This window comes from Callorhinus ursinus, unplaced genomic scaffold, assembly GCF_003265705.2.
Source record: "Callorhinus ursinus isolate GAN/ISIS: 27379988/994484 unplaced genomic scaffold, GSC_fseal_2.0 scaffold2, whole genome shotgun sequence".
Classification (NCBI taxonomy): domain Eukaryota; kingdom Metazoa; phylum Chordata; class Mammalia; order Carnivora; family Otariidae; genus Callorhinus; species Callorhinus ursinus.
The window spans coordinates 65,693,630-65,712,948 of record NW_027397064.1 but is presented as its reverse complement, the minus strand read 5'-3'; positions in this window follow the sequence as shown (position 1 = coordinate 65,712,948).

Genomic DNA, 19,319 nt, shown 5'->3' with positions numbered 1-19,319 from the left:
AGAATAGACATGCAGAAATGTGCACAGATACTAATCATATAGCTCAGTGCATTTTTATAAGGGAAACACAACTGTATGTCCATCACCAGATCAAGAAATAGAAAATCTCCTACCAATAGAAGCACCTCCCACCCACATACTTCCAGAGTACTATCTTCTTCAAAAGCAGTCACTGTTCTGACCTCTACCACAATATAAGATTAGTGTGTGTGTGTGACTTTTTTTTTAATAGTTGGTTGCGGAATTTATTTGTGTTTTTGTATGTAACAACGGTTCACACTTGCCTATTGTTGTACATTGCTTTGATATACCCAATGCCTAGTCTATACATTTTGGCTTCTACGAACAGGGCTCCTAGGAACGTCATCGGTTCATACGTTTATATTTTTGAGGAGAATATATATCTAGAAGTGGAACTGTTGAATCATAGGATATACATGTGTTTACTGTTAATAGATACACTGGCAGGTTTCTAAAGGTCACCAGAGTAGCAGTGTATGAGAGGTGTTGTTGCTTCACATCTTCAGCAACACAAACTTTAGATCTGGTAGGTGTATAGTGGTATACCGTTGTGATTGAATTTCTCATCTTGCTTATATTGTTCTATTGTGTTGTACCTCTTCAAGTTTTTATTTTTCCATTTTTTTCCATCTTTTTAACTCTTTTAAGTGTTCTCTATATATTTTGGACACGAGTCTTTTGTCATGCATGTTTTTCTATAAATATCTTTTATCAGTCCGTGGCTTGCTTTTTCTTTCCTCTCAATGGTGTCTTCTAATGAGCACAAATTCTTAATGTGTTTTGCTATTTATGTTTTCTCTATTGTTAGAGTTTTTGGGTCTTGGGAAATTCTTCCTTATTCCGGAGCTATTAAGATATTTTCTTCTATTTATTCTAGAGGTTTTATCTTTCACATTTAGATCTAGAATTCATCTTGAATCTATTTTAGATTATAGTGTGAGGAAGGGATGAATATGTATGATTTTCTTTTGACCCAGCACCATTTATTGAAGATAATACCCTTTCCCCCACCTCACTACAGTGAAATATGTACATGATATAAGCGACTATGTAAGTGTGAGTCTGTTTGTGGCTCAATATTACATTTTTCTGGTGTATTAATCTATCTGAACATCACTGTCATTATTAAAACTTCAATAAATCTTGAAAGTCCTCCAGCTTTGCTTTCCTTCTTCAAGATTATCTTGCCTATTCTTGGCCCTTTGCATTTCCATATGAAGTTAGAAACAGCTTCTCAAATGCCAACCCAAGAAAAAAACCTACTTATATTTTTATTATGCTTCTGTTGAATATATGAATCACTGGGAAGAATCAGCATATTTGTATATAGTATGAGACTTTCTAATCCATGAATATGGTATATCCCTCCATTTTTTATTATAATATTGTATTATAGGTTGTTATATAGAGAAATTGAATATTTTTGAGAGATTTCCTTGGCATTGAATATTTTAGACAATATTTTGAATTGTATCTTTTAAAAAACTGTCATGCTCCATTTTTTGTTGTGTCATAGAAATACAATTTTTATATTGACTTTGTACACACAAACCTTAATACATTTTTTATTAATTCTAATGGCTTGTCTCTAGATTCATTTGGATTTTCTAGACTATAAAATCATGCTAATCTAAAAATAATGGCAAATATGTCTCTCTTTTTCCAAAGTTTATATATCTTATTTATTTGTATTATTAATTTTAATGGTTAGCACCACCAGTAGAATGTTGTATAGAAGTGATGATAGTGGTATTCTTGTCTTAATTTGAATCTCAGGGTGACAGTTTTCTATATTTCACTATTAAGTTTAAGTTTGTTGAAAGATTTTGTAGGTACTTTTTCAGAATAAGGACATTCTCATTTTGGTTAGTTTGCTAAGAATTTTATTGTAAAAAGGTGCTGACTTTTATGAAAGGTGTTTTCTACTTCTTTTGAGATGATTAATTTTTCATCTTCATTCTACTATTGTGGTAAATCCAGATTGAATTTAAATATTAGACTGGCTTTATGTTCCTAGGATAGTCATACTTCATTGTTTACATTATCTCTTTTCTATATTTTGCATTAAGTTGTTAATGTTTAAAAACTTTGCATCTATGTTTATTAGACAGATTTTCCTATAGTTTTCCTTCCTTGAGGGTCTTTATAAAGTATTTACATATTTTATTCAAATCATAAAAAGGTTATAAAGTTTGCTTGTTGTTTGTTTTTTTTCTGAACTCTGGAAGAGTTTGTGTGAGACTGGCATTTTTTTTATTTCAGTCCTAGAGATAGATTTCTTTTAGGGGATGATTTTAAATTATGGATTCTATTTCTTACTGCATTAGTTATGCTAGATTGTTTTTTTTTTTCAGGATTTAATCCATTTTATTAATGGCATAAAGTTACTCATACACCTAATTTTTATCTTTTTAGTACTTGTGGGATCTAAGGTGATATGTTTTAATAGCTACTATTAGTAATATTTCTGTTAGAGAATGCTTTAAATTTTTATTAGTTTTTTTAAAAATAAAGATTAGTTTTTTTCCTAAATAAAGAACATGGTTTTAATTTTGTTGATCTTGTATCTTAAATGCTTATTTTTTAATTTCATTGATCTCTGACCTCATCTTTATTATTTCCTTGATTTTAGCTTGTTTTGGGTTTAATTTGCTAGTCCTTTTTTCAGTCTAAACTTCCTATGATCGATGTTTTGATTGTAGAGTTTCAGCCTTCTGTTTTACATGCATTGAAGACTGTATTTTTTTCTAAGCACGGTTGTAGTTACATCCCATAAACTCTGATATAGATACTATCTTCATTATCATTCAGATATAAATATTTTCTAATTCCTGTTGTGATTTTTACTGGTTTTTGGTCCATGATTTATTTCTGAATGATGTATTTGTGTGCTGTGTGTGTTTCTTGTTATATATTTTGTTTGTTTTGATGCCTAACTTAATTCCACTATTCTCTAAAAACCTCATGAATGCATTCAGTTTTTAAAAATACTTGAAGTTTGTTTTATAATCTGATATCTCAGCAAATGTAGCCGTTTCTTCATTGTTGTCTAAAGTGCGCTATATATGAAAATTAGGGCAACTTTTAATATTGTTTTCTTTGTTTCTCTTAGTAGGAGCATTTGTCTGCTATAAACTATTTCACCATAACTAGAAGTGAAGTAAGGTCTACTTTTCTTAGGGCAATGTACCTTACTGCAGCAGAATATGGAGATATTAAGAACTAGAATGTGTCTGATTTTATACATTGCAAATCCCTCAACAACTAATAAATATTCATCAGAAGCCTACTGAATACTTAACATTGTCATGTTATGGGTTCTGTAGCCAATAAAATAAAATGTCAAACATAGTTCCCAATGTCTAGACTGCTACCTGTGGTTAGAAGTCTAAAACAGGAAAGAAACAGATTAAATATTTTAGCTATGAAACATTACCTGCTAATTAGAAGGGAAAATGGAGCCTTTGCAAAGAACAGTTCTCCCAGCGATCACCTTAAACGTGGCCAAATTTAGAATCATTAAGAGTCAAACAATCTAAAATTATGTGGCCCCTTATGTGAAAATAGGTGACAGCATCTCTTGTGAAATGTACTTGCCAAAAATGTTGAAAAAGAATCTAATCAATCCTTTTGATATATTTTCTTTTTAAAGAAAATTCAAGGGGTAGATGAACTTTTTAAATTCTAGCATGCAGTACTAAGCAGATGAGTCCAGGTTGTGAGACATTATTAAATATCCTCGGTTGAGTATCTTCAAAAAGATTTTTGAAAACAAGGGAACATTTCTTGACAAAGAAAAAGCAAAAAACGTAAAGAGATATAACAACCAAATGCCTAATGCAAAGCATAAACCATGAACTCTGGTTTAACAAAACCAGCTGTATTATTTGAGAAAATTGTACAAATTTTAATATAGACTTGATTTGAGATTGTAGCATTATGCTTATAGGCATGAAAATGGTGCTGTAACCATGCAGGGGAGTATGTTTATTTTTAGGAGATACATACTGATGTACTTAGGGCTAAAGTATCATTATGTCTACAAATTATTTTGAAAAAGTTTAGCAAAAAATAAGAGATAAAGAAAATATGTCAGTTGTTGCATTTGGGTGGTGAATATATGGGTAGTTATTGAACTATTCATTTTCCTTTTTTATATGCTTAAAAATTATTAAAAAAGCAGCTAAAATATTTTAATATTGGGCCCTGGCTATTACCAGTTAATCAAAGGGAGCCATGAGTGCAAGCTGAATTGATCACTGAAGATGTCAATGTGGATTTGGGGATTTTGTTGGGCTTTCAAAACTGGGCTAAAGTTAGGTAGATGGAATAAGAGAGGGAGGTCATGCCTGAAAGGGAAGTGATATAAACAAGTCAAGAGATTAAGATGAAAGTGACAGTTCACTTTTGACTTGCTTCACTTTACAGTCATTCCTGGGAGCTCTTTGCTAAGGGTGACAAAGCTGGCTCTCTGAAACTTTATTTATGATTATGCTATAGTAGTATCAATTTTACCTAAATAAGAGAGGTTCTGTGCTCATTGGGAGAATTTTGGAGGAGTTTGTTTAAATGTCTTACTCTAAGTACTATGAGTCATTATACTATTTGCCAGTTCCCTTCACCAAAGTTTCTGTTTTAAGGATCACTGCATTTCTCTGCTCAGAAGTGTGTTTCTTATTTGTAAGGTGAACTGGGAAAAATACAATTTCTGGATGTTCATCATGGTTGTTCCTCCCTGCAAATATTTAAGAATCAGAAAGCTACTAACCTGTTAATATAATCAAGACTTCCAGTTATTATTTCAGGGTCTCATGCCTCACAAAATATGTTAAATTTTCTTGGAGAAGCTTCTTCCTGTTGCTCGACCACATTACCTACGGCCCCTCCCTCTTTCTTTCCCAAAATCTTCTGTATGCCAGGTACAAATAATCATAATGATAGCTCTGCACTCAGTCTCTTACCTCCTGAATAATAACAGCACCTAGCACTTAACACTGTATTTGGTTTTCCATTTTCAAAACGCTTTGCAATCAGAGACTAACTGAACTCTCTTACCCGTGAAATTTATTTCTTGATGACAGAAGGAACAAATTCTTGGCATCTGGCTATGCCCACGATTGCCACCATGGAGCAGAAAGAAAATCAGTGCTGTCGATGGAGGAAGAGGTGAGGGGTCAGGAGATTCGTGTCCTATTTTTGACTCTGTGCTTGACTTATGCACATACTGGCTTACGGCAGGCAATTGCTCACTGTAAATTTTACCACCTGTAGGAAGTGAAGAATGGGATCCACACTGAAAAGATGAGAAGCTCATCTGCCACAAATAATGTGCCTTGAATTTGTAGTGGGACTCTGGTGCCTGATAAAATTGTCAACAGAGGGATATATGGACACTGTCTTTTCTTAGTGTGGTATTTCCTATTAAAAGTGGAAGTTTTGGGGGCGCCTGGGTGGCTCAGTCTGTTAAGCATCTGACTCTTGGTTTCGGTTCAGGTCGTGATCTCAGGGTCGTGAGATTGAGCCCCATGTCAGGCTCCCCACTGGGCGCGGAGTCTGCTTAAGAGTCTCCCTCTCCCTCTGCCTTTGCCCCTTCCCCCACCCCCATACACCCTCTCTTTCTCTCTCTCTTAAAAAAAAAAAGACTAAGTTTCTGAAATTATATGGTGATCCTCACTATCTCTACCTCCCCTCTTTATAAGTCAGTCAGTACAGAAAAAAGAAAGAACCAGAAGCCAGGCCCAGTTAGTGACATTCAGTGAATTCTGCACACTTTCTATAGGCCACAGTCATCGTGGTAACTTTTAACAATTATAAAAGAAATAGTTAATGAGAGCTTGCAGTGACATGGCGTGATAAGAGTTAGCGATCCAAGTCACAGTCTCCTCTCATCGAATTTTCAGCATTTTTTCTGTTTTTAGTGCAGTCGACAGATTAAATTACCAGGTATGTGTTAATGCGGAAGAAAGGAAGGCAATGCAGAACAGTAGACAGGGGCAGTAATCGCGACAATCTTTCCGAAAAAGACAAATGTGTTTAACTGCATATCTGTTCTGCTGTGCCGATTAATGCTTATTTCCCCCTTGAAGACAGATGTTATTAGGGTTAGAGCCCTTCTCTTCAATGGGATTTGTGTATCTGAGTCTCTCATGCGGCAGCAAAACATCTCCTGAAGATATTTTAGTTGCACATTAACTCTCATAGAAAGGTCAGAGGACTAATACTAAGCATGCTGCTGTTTGTTTGAGTTCTCTCCAAAATGAAAGTGATGCTTTTTCTAAATTAGGTAAAATCTTAATTTAAGGCATTCTGGAGAGAAAATGTGGGTGATTTTTGGAAAAGGGAAGAAATCATTCTGTACTTTCCTGTTAGAAAACACAATTCTACAAAGCAGCAGACAGTGACTTCTGCACCTCCCCATCACACAGGGACTGGCCATTTCTCTGAGAGCCACAGGCACTGAGTATCCATGTTCCAGTCACACTGAAGTTCCATCTGGGACAGTGAGAGAAGGGGGGCTTATGAGGTCAATTAGTGAAATTATTAGTTTTCCAGAGCACTAGCTTCCACAGGCCTATTTAGCCTTATTTACGTCTGTTCTGAGGTGGCAGCTAATGTGAAAGAGAACATTCTGATAAAATCCGGAAAGTCTAAGAAAGAATCAAATGTTTTTATTTACCTAAATATTTGATATACTTCATTTCTCATTTCAAAACAGCAGGAGTATTTACCTGGTTTAGGCCAGATGAGAGGAGATCCACTCGTTCACATATTCATTTTCATGGGTTTGTGGTGATTCACAATATGGTGATTTGCTCAATTCCATGGTCACTTTTGAGAGAATTATTACAATTAGATTTTTGTCCACTTTATCTCTCAAACATTTAAGTTGAATAGGAAGAGTGCTAACTATCTTTCTCCTTGAACACAAAATGACATTTGTTTCTTATATCCCTTATATAGTATTGGTAAAAATTAGCAAAATGTACCTACTTTATAATGTGGGGGTATAAAATAGACTGCTGATTGGCTTGTCCTCAGAATTTAGTGGTAGAAGTAGAATTTAGACCGAGGCCTGACTTTTCCTACTGCTATCTGCTAATTTTGGAAAAGTATATACTCCAGAAAAATATTATATAGTTGTACTCATTTGGTAACTAATGTTTTTGTCAGAATTGATTTGATTTCATTGGATAAGGTAGAGAACTCTACCAGCAATGAAAAGAAATCTAATATAATATAAGAAGACTTCATTTCGTATAAAAATGCTTTTCACTTCACTTTTTCTTGGTTTTTGTTTATGCTATACATTTTTGGGTACCTCTTTAAGCAGAAAATTCAAATGTTAAGCCTAAATAAATGTACATGTTTTTATTTAGTATAAAGTGTTGGTATGGATGCTCTCCCACAAAATAATTTCACATTAGTGTTCTGCCAAAACTTGTTTTTAAAGCAAAATATGTTCTTTCTTCAAAATACCCACTGACTCAACCTCCTGGGGGCCTTTCTCTGTACTTAGCAGTAACTAGATTCTGGATGGTTTTGGGAATGGCTCCAGCCAGGTTTCAACTGGACTTCTGTAGACTATGGCTGATAATCAGTGTATCATCTTTTTTTCTTTTTGTAAGACTTTATTTATTTATTTGAGAGAGAGAGAGAAAGCATGAGCAGGAGAGGGGCAGAGGAAGAGGCAGAAGCAGACTCTCCACTGAGCAGGGAGCCCAACGTAGGGCTCCATTCTAGGACCCTGGGACCAGGACCTGAGCCAAAGGCAGATGCTCAACCAACTGAGCCACCCAGGTGCCCCTACTCAGTGCACCATCTTAACCACCACACGGGAACTTGAAAGGTGCAGCTGGGACCTGGTTTGGGGAATTATCAAATATTTTAAGCATAAGGAGTTCAGTCTTGTGGCTCTGAAATTGGTTGTTTATTCTTCTAACATTGTAAAGAATAGTATTTAATGCACTTTAAAAACCCAGTGCTCTTCCCAGAGTTAGTAAATGGTATAAACTCAGGGCCTATTGTGGCCAAGGTCTGCAGAACATGCCAATAGTGGAAGAAATCAAACCTGTTGATTCATAGTTAAGTACTATTCCTGGCCTGTCTATATTCGAACTGGCAAGAACATCATTCACGGATGCAGATCTGTAAAATGTTCCCCCCCCCAAAAAAGAAATAAACAAAAAAGCCCCTGTTTTAAGACCACAGGTCTTGTGCTCATACTACTGGATCCATGAAATAGTAAAGGGTAGAAAAAAAACAATCTCATTTCCTCCAACAGATGTTTATGTGTTCCTGAAGAGTATAGGCTTTTCAATCAGGAATTAGAATATCTTGGTTTGATAAAGTTTTTCTAAATAACATTTCCCAGTAGATACTTAATAAATGGAAATAGGACGGACTCATAAGAAAATTTACTTTTAAGTAAAAGAATAATAAATACCATATTCCCCAACAGAATTTATAGAGATTTTATACATCTGTCTGGCTTTATATGTATCTATATCAGAATGGTACTATTGTAGGTGATCATTGTTTTCTTTTTTTCTACTCTTTAGTAGAGTTTGGGTTATTAAGTCAAAGAGACCTGAAATTGAATCCCAACTCTACCACCTCCTTCCTAACTGTGTGACTTGGATAGTAGTCAACCTTTGTACAAATCAGTTTCCTCAACTTTAATATCTTAAATCATGATAATAGCTACCTCATAAGGTGGTTGTGAGAATTAATGCAATGCCATAAAGCACCCAGGGTATACAAGTCATTTAAAATACATTACTTTTTGGGGTGCCTCGGTGGCGCAGTTGGTTAAGTGTCCAACTCTTGGTTTCGGCTCAGGTCATGATCTCAGGGTCGTGATCTCCGGGTGAGGAGATGGAGCCCCACCTCAGGTGGGCTTCATGCTCAGTGGAGAGCCAACTGGAGAAAAAAAATCATGCACTTAAAAAACTCACATAAACATTTGTTTTTGCTTTTCTTGTTTTCTCAATTGAAAATGTGTAGTCATTTTTGTAATGGGTGCTCAGTTTTGACAAATGCATGCTCAGTTCCTCATCTTTATTTCAGTGTTCTTCTGGTTAGATTTTACATTCTTCTCATTCTATATGGCAAATAATGATTTTAATCTATATCAAGTTGAAATATATTCTTTTATGTATATGTGTATATGTAAATATATGTATCTGTGTGTATATCTCTCTCAAATTTCAGATCCTAACTAATTAGACTATGAAAAATGCCTTAATATGGTTGAAAAAATTAAGAATTGTCAAATGATTTTAAAAAATTTAGGAATTTCCATTTCATCAGCTCCTCAGGTTTATGCACAAACTTTCCCACCAAACAGGTTGCTGCCATATGTGTTTAAAGGAGATCACCATTTGGCTGAAGTTTGCTGCACAAGAAAAGCCCATTTCACAGTCTATTCGCACCTGACTTTATGGCATTTCACCAAGGAAGGGCAAAGTAGTTTAGACATTCGCAATAAGAACCAACTTGAACCTTATTTAACTTCCAAACCTTCTAAATTTCTTTAAGCCTCAGATAATTCCCACAAAGTCTTGCCTCACTTCCTTCCTGCTCTCACCATGTGCCCTCTGGGAAATCAAACCACCTACTTACTGGAAGAAACAAACAATACCTATTTGTTTCTATACAATTTAGGGTTTCCCACATTTTAGGAAAATTTAAAAGAGAGGGTTAAGGTTTTTTTTTCTTAAAAATAGTAACTCTACCAACAATACCTAAAGGAGATAAGTTAAGGTATATATTTAATGCTGATTTTCCATATCCTAACTTTCGAATACCAATAGCCAAAAAAAAAAAAAAAAGCATGAAGCATAATGACAAAGTTAAAAGGTTGATTTTCATTTTCATGTATGGCTTGGGATATTGTATTTTATTTACCATTAATAAAACTCATATTAACTAAAAGCCACGAATAAAAGCTAAGTGGAAGTATATGTTTTGCCTTCAGTGCTCAGTGGAAAAGAGAATGTTCAACAGATACTTTCTAAATAATAATGCTATAATTACATCTTATATTTGTGGAGTATTTTCATTTGCGGAATACTTGTCTTACGCCCATATCTGCAGGAATCTATGCTTTTGCTAAATGAAACAAATTTATGAGAAGTAGGGTATCTTGAAATGTAAACCTTACAAAAATTTGAAGGCAGGAAATGGTGAAATAATTGATCATATGATATCCAGAATACTCAGGCTAAAAATGGATGGATCAGTAATGTTTAGGAAGTTTGGAAGCAGTACTATGCCTGATCTAAATCCCCATGCTTGCTCTCTAATCAGAAATGTAACTGATTAATGACAGGACAGACACCCCCTCACCCCCCACTCCTAGCCAAGCAGCTGTTTGTAAAGGGAATCCACAGCCATATAAATGCAGGGCTTAACCTTAAGCACCACAAGATCAGGCACAGATGAGTGCCGTGTTGTCTGCCCAAGGATTGGTCTAGCTTCAAAAAATTATTCTTGCTTTTCAAAATCCTTTTGCCTTATACAGATGCATATTCAAAAGTTTCTGTCTATTTGGACCAATGAGCATAGTCAATGTCTCTGAAGACAGAATCATAGGAAAGAATGAAGTATACAAGTATAAATTTGGTAAAGAAAGGAAAATGACGTAAAAACAAAATATTTTTTCTTCAGTAATATTTCTAACCTGAAAAATAGATTATATGCATACCTAAATTAGAAAAAAAATCATAAGTAACTACTGGTATCATAGGTAACACCTATCAGTCACTTTTGACAGTAACTGTATATATGGTTTTAATGAAATTGTGGAGGATTATTTCCATGTATTTCATGGAACTAGCTGTAGGGCTTTAGAACTTCAAATGATCCAGGATGCCTACAACTACATAGTTCTTTTATCCTGCCTCAAATATTCAAGTTTAATAGTTGAAAATTTAATAATGACTGTGACTTACAGGGTGACATGTAGTGACCCTTTGCAAAAATAGCCCCATTTTTAAAAATTAAAATTTTTTTCAAGTATAATAGACATAGCAGAAATGCATACAAATAATAATTGTACTAATGGATAGGTTTTTTTTTCTTAATAAGGAAAATGGACAATCAAGATTCAGATCAAGAAAAAAAATCATTACCTGTGCCCAAAGGCAACAGTCACTACCACCCTCCCATGTAAATGCTGTCTTGACTTCTAATGCCATGTATCCCTTATGCTTGACTTTGACATTTACACAAATGAAATCATACTGTGTGTCCTTTTTTGCGTGATAGCTTTTTCTGCTCAACATTGTTTGTGAGATTCATTTATTTTCAACATTATATGGTGTTCCATGGCTTGAACATACCATCATTATTTATCTATCCTACTTCGTACCTTTTGGTTGCTGTACTTTTGGCCCTACCATGAATAGTGCTGCTATGAACATTCTAGATGTACTTTTTGGTGTACACCTTCACAGAGAGTTAAGTGCTAAGTCATAGGTGATGTATAGGTTCAGCATTAGTAGACATTTCCAAACTGCTTTCCAAAAGGGTTGTATCAATTTATACTCATAAACTGTTTCAACACCACACCACCATCTCAAGGCTGTGTCCTTTGGGTAGCTTCTGGGTGCAGGAGAGGCAAGCACAACCCACATTCCAAGGACAGGGGAGGAAGAAAGGAGCCTCCAATTGCCCAGGCCCAGATCACAGGTCAACCAGTGATCATATCCCCTTGGTAACATTCCCCAACACTCTCATATAATTTCCCACTTTTTTAGATTGCTTTCTTGCTCTTTCAATTGTTCTCTATTGCTGAAACATAAATTATTAGTAGTAATATAGTCCACTATATCAAATTTTTTTTCTTCAACAATTTCTTTCTTCTTTCATGGTTCATGCTTTTCTGTACTGTTTACCAGAGGTCATGAAGGGAGTCTCTATATTTTCTTCTAGGGAATTTATTTTTTTACATTTACATTAGATCTACAATATATTTGAAATTATTATTGTTATTGGAATTGGTTTTTGAGTATGATATGAGGTACAAGGTCAAGTCACTCTTTTTTATATGGACATCTCATTGATTCAGCATCATTTTCTAACAAATATATAACCTTTAACTCACTGCATTGCCACGTCATTTTTGTCATAAATTAATTCACTATATATATAGGTCTGTTTGTGGACTTTCTTTTTTTTTCCATTGGTCCTTTTGTCTTTTAACCAATACTGACTATTTTAATCACTGTAGCTTACAATATGTCTTTATATCTGGCTGTGAATGTCCTCCAACATTGTACTTCTTCAAGATCATCTTGGATATCCTTGTTCCTTTACGTTTTCATATGCATTTTGGAATTGACTTTTTAATTAAAATAAAACCCTTCTAAGATTTGATTGATATTTATTTGGAGTAGATAGATCAGTTTGGAAAAGATTGATATTTTTACAATATTGAATCAGTAGTTTAACCCATGGACATAGTATTTCCTATTATTATGTATTATGTATTTCCTGTAGCATTAGGATATGCCTTTCCTTAAATTTAGTCCTAGGATTTTTATGTTTTTGATGCTATTATAAATGTTATCACTTTCCAAATTTCATTCTCTAATAGAAAGCTAGTATATATAAATACAATGGATTTTGCATATTGATTTTGTATACAGTGAACTTGATATACTTATTTATTAATATTATTTTTAAAATATTTTCTCCATAAACAAGTATGTCACCTGTGATTAATAAAAATAATTAATTTTTTCCTTTCCAATTCTTATATTTTTAAATTAATTTTTCTTGCCTTATTGTACTAGTTAGGATTCTAGTACAATGATGACTTGAAATAGTGGTAGCAGGTACCCTACTTAGCTTTTATCTTAAGGGAAGACTTTTTGGTATTTTATATTTCAATATAATGTTTGCTACAGGTTTATTAACCATTCTCACTTTGTAAAACTTGTACTTAGGTCATATATTTTGGTCATTCTCCCTCTTCTTTGCTTCATCTCGATGAGCCAATACTCTGTATCAGGGCCTTTGAACATTTTTCTTTAATGTAGATCCAATTTGGCCAAGCAAAATATTACAAGGAAACCTGTTGTAAAAATTAGTTCACTTACAGTAGAGAAAGAAAGTCTCAGCTTAGCTTTTGATTACTCACTGCAAACTGGTATGGACATTTGAAGACACACACACATACATGTCATCATCACCATTATTTATTCACTAAGAGTTTTGTTATGGGAAATTTTGACATACCCAAGATAGGAAAGTATAGTGAACGCATATTATTTGTAACCTAATATCAATAATTTGTCAATTTTATTTCACCTATATGAGTTATTTTAAGCAAGTTGCAAATCATATTTTAAATCCACAAACTTCAGCATAGATCTCTAAAAAATTAGGGTTAAAAAAATAATTACAGTAGCATACCTTAAAAATTTTAAATTATTATCATCTAATATACATTTGGTATTTAATGTCCCTTATTGCCCCATAAGTATGTTTATTTACAATATTGTTTGTTAAATCAATATCAAATGGCATTTGATTTATATATCTCTTAGGTTTATTTTAATTTAGAACTGTTTTCTTTCTTTCTACATATTTTTCTTCTGATTTTTGTGTCTCTAGAATTTACATTTTGCATTTGGTCAACTGCATCCCTGTGATGTAATTTAACATGCTTTTTTATCTTTCGATTTACTGAAAACTTGAAGTTATGTTTATATGATCAAACTGATTCAGATTGGAGTTCTTTTGCTATCACCTTTAACTTAAAGCAATTGTTTTGATATAGAAATAAACAGGCCAATGAGAAGTAGGCTTCCATTAATGGTACCTTTTATTGTTGTTGGGAAGATTGGAAATCAACGTCATCCCCACTCAAATCAGTGACAGTATCCAAAACACTAAGACTGAATTGTAGCAGTGATATCTGTGTATATCTCCATACATTTCAATTTCTGAGAGTGGGTATCATTCTTTCTTAAGTATTGGATGGGCAATGGAGCCTGAGATTTTTGATCCTGGGCTGAATCTAAAGGAAATTGGGGGGAAAAAAGAACAATAAATTGAGGGTAGGCCTTTTTTGGTATCACTTGGCTGGATACAGAGCCTAGTTGACTTCTGAATAGTTTGAACCTTTTAGAAGAGAAATTAGGAAGCTCTTTGCCCTCACTAATGTCCTACAAGTGTCTTGAGCTAACTTAAGGCCTTATTAGCTTTGCTGAAGCTATTGTCAGAGGAAGACAATCAGCCAATTTTCTCCTTTTTATTCTCTTTACCTTTTTGGCTTCTTCCTAACCCTTTCCATCAACCATAGATCATACCTGGATCAGAGTCAATCTAAGGTTAAGGCAGAGAACTACTAAACTAGAGCCAGGCAGATTGAGACTGTGGATGCTCAAAATGGTTTAGGGGTAAGTCTGTATCACATTTTTCTCCCCTACCCCCGACCTGTTTCTCTATAAATCTGTGGATAGCACTGACGTATTGTGGTAAAAGAGCAAGCATGAACAAGTCATCACATATTTTGCAATGTATACCTAATCTGTATTAGATAATTTCCTCAGTTTCAGTAAGGTTAGCAAATATGTGCATGATCCACTTTTAAGTGCATCTTAAATTGAACTTTCTTTGCCTAAATGTTTGTGAATTAAAGAAAATCCATAAAGTAAAAAAAAAACTTTGAATACTTTAAGTTTAAATTTGTTGTTATTTATTGGAGGCTTAATACTCTATTCTTTAAAATAAAGTTATTTGAGGGACACGTATCTGGCTCAGTAGAGAGAGCATGCGACTCTTGATCTTGGAGCCGTGAGTTCAAGCCCCACATGGGGTGTAGAGATTACTTAAAATAAGGTTATTTGGATGAAAATGCTGACAAAATCTTAACCACAAATACATTAATTTGTAAATAAATAATCATTTTCAATTAAGGCTTTCACTTCCTGGTTTGGTTGCGGATTAAAAAGAAAATACATTTTGAAAATACCTTTAACCTTATTTCTAATCTTTCACACTGGTTCAGAGATTATAATGCATAAATAGCATTCTGTTGACCATTTTATTAAAGTAAAAGCAAACCCTCACATTACCGTTTGGTAACCCCTTATTTCTTATTTGAAAGTGTTCAGTGGAGTTGGTGATTTGGGGGTGGCCCCTTACTACTTGAGTGTTGAGTATATTGAAATTTGTGTCATCGCTAAGTGTTGCATTGCTAGGGCTGTGATGGAGCCTTGTTACCAAGTGTACATACCACCCCACAAACCACATGGCAAATATTAGGGAAAGACAGTTTATTTATAGAGGATTTTTACCTATTCATTTTATATTGTTTTTATGTAGATTTCTGGTTCTTAAAATTTTTTACCTTTTGCTTATATGGCATTTAATTTACTCATTGTCATTAATGATCATCAAAGTACTTATTATTTCCAATATGCATATTTTGACAAAGTAGTGATGACATGATTGCACTTTCTATATTTACTCCCAGTTACTTCAAAATGCACATTTGTCATTTACCACTTATTTTGGGGACTCTGTCTTTTATTAAATGAATTTGGTTTATCTTACTTAGCCTTTTCTCAGGATTGGGTTGTGGTAAGGTCTTGGGACACAGAAACACAGTAGAGTGTGCATGGTCTAATACTGTTGCTCTATTTTGCATATTCCCACTCATTAGTTTGAGCATTATTGTTTTTTCTATTTTAGTTAGCAGCTTGACATTAAAAATAACTTTTATTTGAAGTAATATTCATTTTACACGTTTTAATAACTATACGTATTTAATTTGTAACTATGCTGAGAAATTTTGAAGTGAGATTTATCTTGATTTCTTAAATTCATAACATATAAGGGAGTTTCAATAATATATATTAATAAAATATATACTCTCTCTGTATATATATATATACTTTTACTGACCAAAATGCTTATTTTAATTAAAATTAAGATATTCTTGTCACCAAATTTAAGGTTATAAATGGGTCAAATAACCATGATTAGTTTAAGAAAAGATACACAAAGGGGTATGTTCTAGATTTAGATTATAAAGCAGATATTTAAACATAAATTATTCAGCACAATAGCTCAATAACCCAAATATGTGTGTTTTTTGCAGGTAAAACTGCATACACATAAATTGACACTATCATGACAAGTAAACAGTTTTGTTGAATGATTTTGAAAGACAATATTTACAGTGGGTGTTTATTTTAAGCTGTCAAACCATTTTTGTTTTCAAATAAAATCTTAGGCAAATCCCCAATACTTCCAAGAGATAACATTTAAAATGGCTTGGTTTGAAGTGAGATGGATGGTTCATAGACACAGCTGCTTAAATCTACCCTGCTCTCTGGCCTCTAAGGCACAGACTTTAAAAAGGCTCTAGTAACAGAATTCGGGAAAGTGACTTGGAATTCATCAACCTCACTATTAGCCAAAGGATGTTTTTTGGAATGCTTTTGTCTTTAGGTGCTCCCTACAAACTGGATTCCATGACCACCACATCTGGGAAACTTCAAGCATAGTATATTTTTATTTAGGAACTACTTAATGCATATTAACATATTAGTGGCTTTAAGACATCATGTAGTAAACAAACAAACAATTATGTGATTAGATTTTCAAAAATAAGTTTCTCCAAAGTGTTTAATAACAGAACCTTTATATATTTTTTGTAATATGTGTCAAATAAATAAAATCTTTAAAAAATGTTAAAAATATTAATATCCTGAAGAATGTCTACCACAGGACAAAATTTTCTGATAAAATAATCATCCTTTGATCTAATTCAACAATTAGATTCAACAATTGTTTCTACAGTGTCCAAAATACAGTGGTTCAAATTATGATTTTATAATTTGGAAATGGGAAGTTGACTATCATTCTGGGAAAGCTATTTCATATTTGGACAGTTCTAATGATCAGAAAGATTTTATTATAAGGATTATTTGTTTCAATGAGATACTTCAAAGAGTTTGACAGCTGTAGCATATTTTCACCTAACAATCATTTCTGTCACTCATCTGAATGCTCTTCCTCCTGCTTCAAATCTTAAATTCATGAATATTCACAGAGATCCTTGGGGGAGATATGTGCAACCATTTTAATTGTGCAAAGGACTCACTGACAACTATAAACTTAAGACAAAGACAGTGATTTGAACCAGCAACATATATGATTTACCCTTGCCTAGGAATATATGTTTTCATTTGAAGTTTCAGACCTGGCATTAATTGGTTTAAAGACACTGACCTCAAGTGACTTTTTGGCTATTGTGCTGAACTTGGAACCATGTGAGAGCACACAGGTGATATAAGGTCTACCAGAATACCTACTCTATATAACTTATGCTTTTAGGAACTTAAGATCTAGGACATAACATTGAAAAAGTTAATCACATGAAGTCCACATATTCTATTGCAGTAATACTTTCTAACAACTCTTCGAAATGCACTCATTTTATTTACAAATCCATTAATTCATCCATTGAACTAAAACTAATATGTGTCTAATACATGCGGGATACTAAATCATTCTTGAAATTGGGAATGTAGCAGTGAATAATACTGATACCCTGCCCCTTATTCACCCATCCCCTGCCCCACTTCGTCAGGGCTTACATTGTTATTGGGAACAGACAATTAAAAAAATAAATACATAATATAGTGTTACGTAGTGGTCAGTGAAGGTGTCTCAGAGAAGGTGAAATTCTAACCAAGACTCGAATGAAATGAAAGTGTTCTATATTGGGGAAGCAGCAGATGCAAAGACTCAAAGGTCTTCTGTATCGTTTGAATAGTTTGTAAGAGTGCATTCATTATTACTTGTGTAGCAAAATGCAGAAAAAATCTATGCATCTTATTGAAAAGCTATAGATTATAATGCTTAGACATTTGATATGGAAGGAGACATAAACTGGATAAAAGAAAAAATGTTTAGGTGTTCAATATGGAAATACTAGAAATGTTTAACGGGAAACAAAATATGGTTTTCTTCTTCAGTTAGTAACAACGATGGGAAAGTTTAATCTTACTGATTTTAATCCTTAGCTAAAGAAATCTTGGTATTATATGCAATCCCTGGATTTTAAAAACAAATAGCAAATGTATGTATTATCCATTAAGAGAAATATGAAAGCAAATCAAAGTAACAGTATTTCTTAGAACATATTGGCAGATGCTATCTTAAGTAATATGACCCAAATGTGAGATAATGATATTAAGAAAGATGATAAATTAGTAAAGTCAGTAGATATCCATTAAATCGGTCTGACTATAGCCATATAAATATGTGTATAAAAACCGCTTAATTTATACCACTGTGAGAAAATATAATAAGGAAATACGTAGAATATTAACTATTGTACAAGGTGTTTCCTTATTTTTCCAAAAAATTATTTATTTTTAAAAAAGGTTCTACGTAGATTTCCTTGAAATGTCAGCTCATTTAGGTCATTGAGGTCATTTAGAATAGATTTTTCATTTAAGAAACTCAATCATTACCCAAATTTTCAGGATTACACCTGTTGCATAAAGTTAAGCAATATTATATAAGAACAGATATGTTTTGCGTATAACATTATTTTTTTGGAATTTAATTTACACATTTAAGTATAATGTATGAATATTGGCTATGGAAGTCAAACATAAACATGCAGCCAAAAAAAACCCTATATTCTACTAATATAGACAATGTAATTTAAGAAAAGGATATATGTATCTCTATCTGTTTATAAAGTTATAAATAAATGAAAAAAGAAGCAATGAATCATTAAAGCAATCTTTCTGGATAAATATAATACCTGTGCTATGTACAATTCACCTGATTAAATTATGTAGAAAAATACGATCTTCCTGGTACAACTCGGTTCGCTTTTAGGAATATAAGTGTCCAAACATCCCTCTCTGCCTCCCTGCATCTGTCTTTGACATACACAGCTCCCTTTGAAATCGGTGGGATATGAGGGAGTGCAGTGGGGGATGAAAATCTGTGAATTCAGCAGCCATTTCTGAGGTGGAAGATTGGGGGAGCTGCCATCTTAATGATGTTTCTCAGTGGGATACCCAGTTTGATGAGGCTGAATAGGCCTGAAAGAATCGACTTCATGATATAAAGAAACGGGGACTCAGAGAGTCTCACTGCTTCCAGAAGGAATCTTGAAATACTGAGTAGTATAGACTCCCTTTCAAATGGAATTAATTGATTTTGTGTAATTTCCTTTTCCCTTCTTAAGGACTCCAATTTCTTTTTCTTTCTTTCTTTCTTTCTTTCTTTCTTTCTTTCTTTCTTTCTTTCTTTCT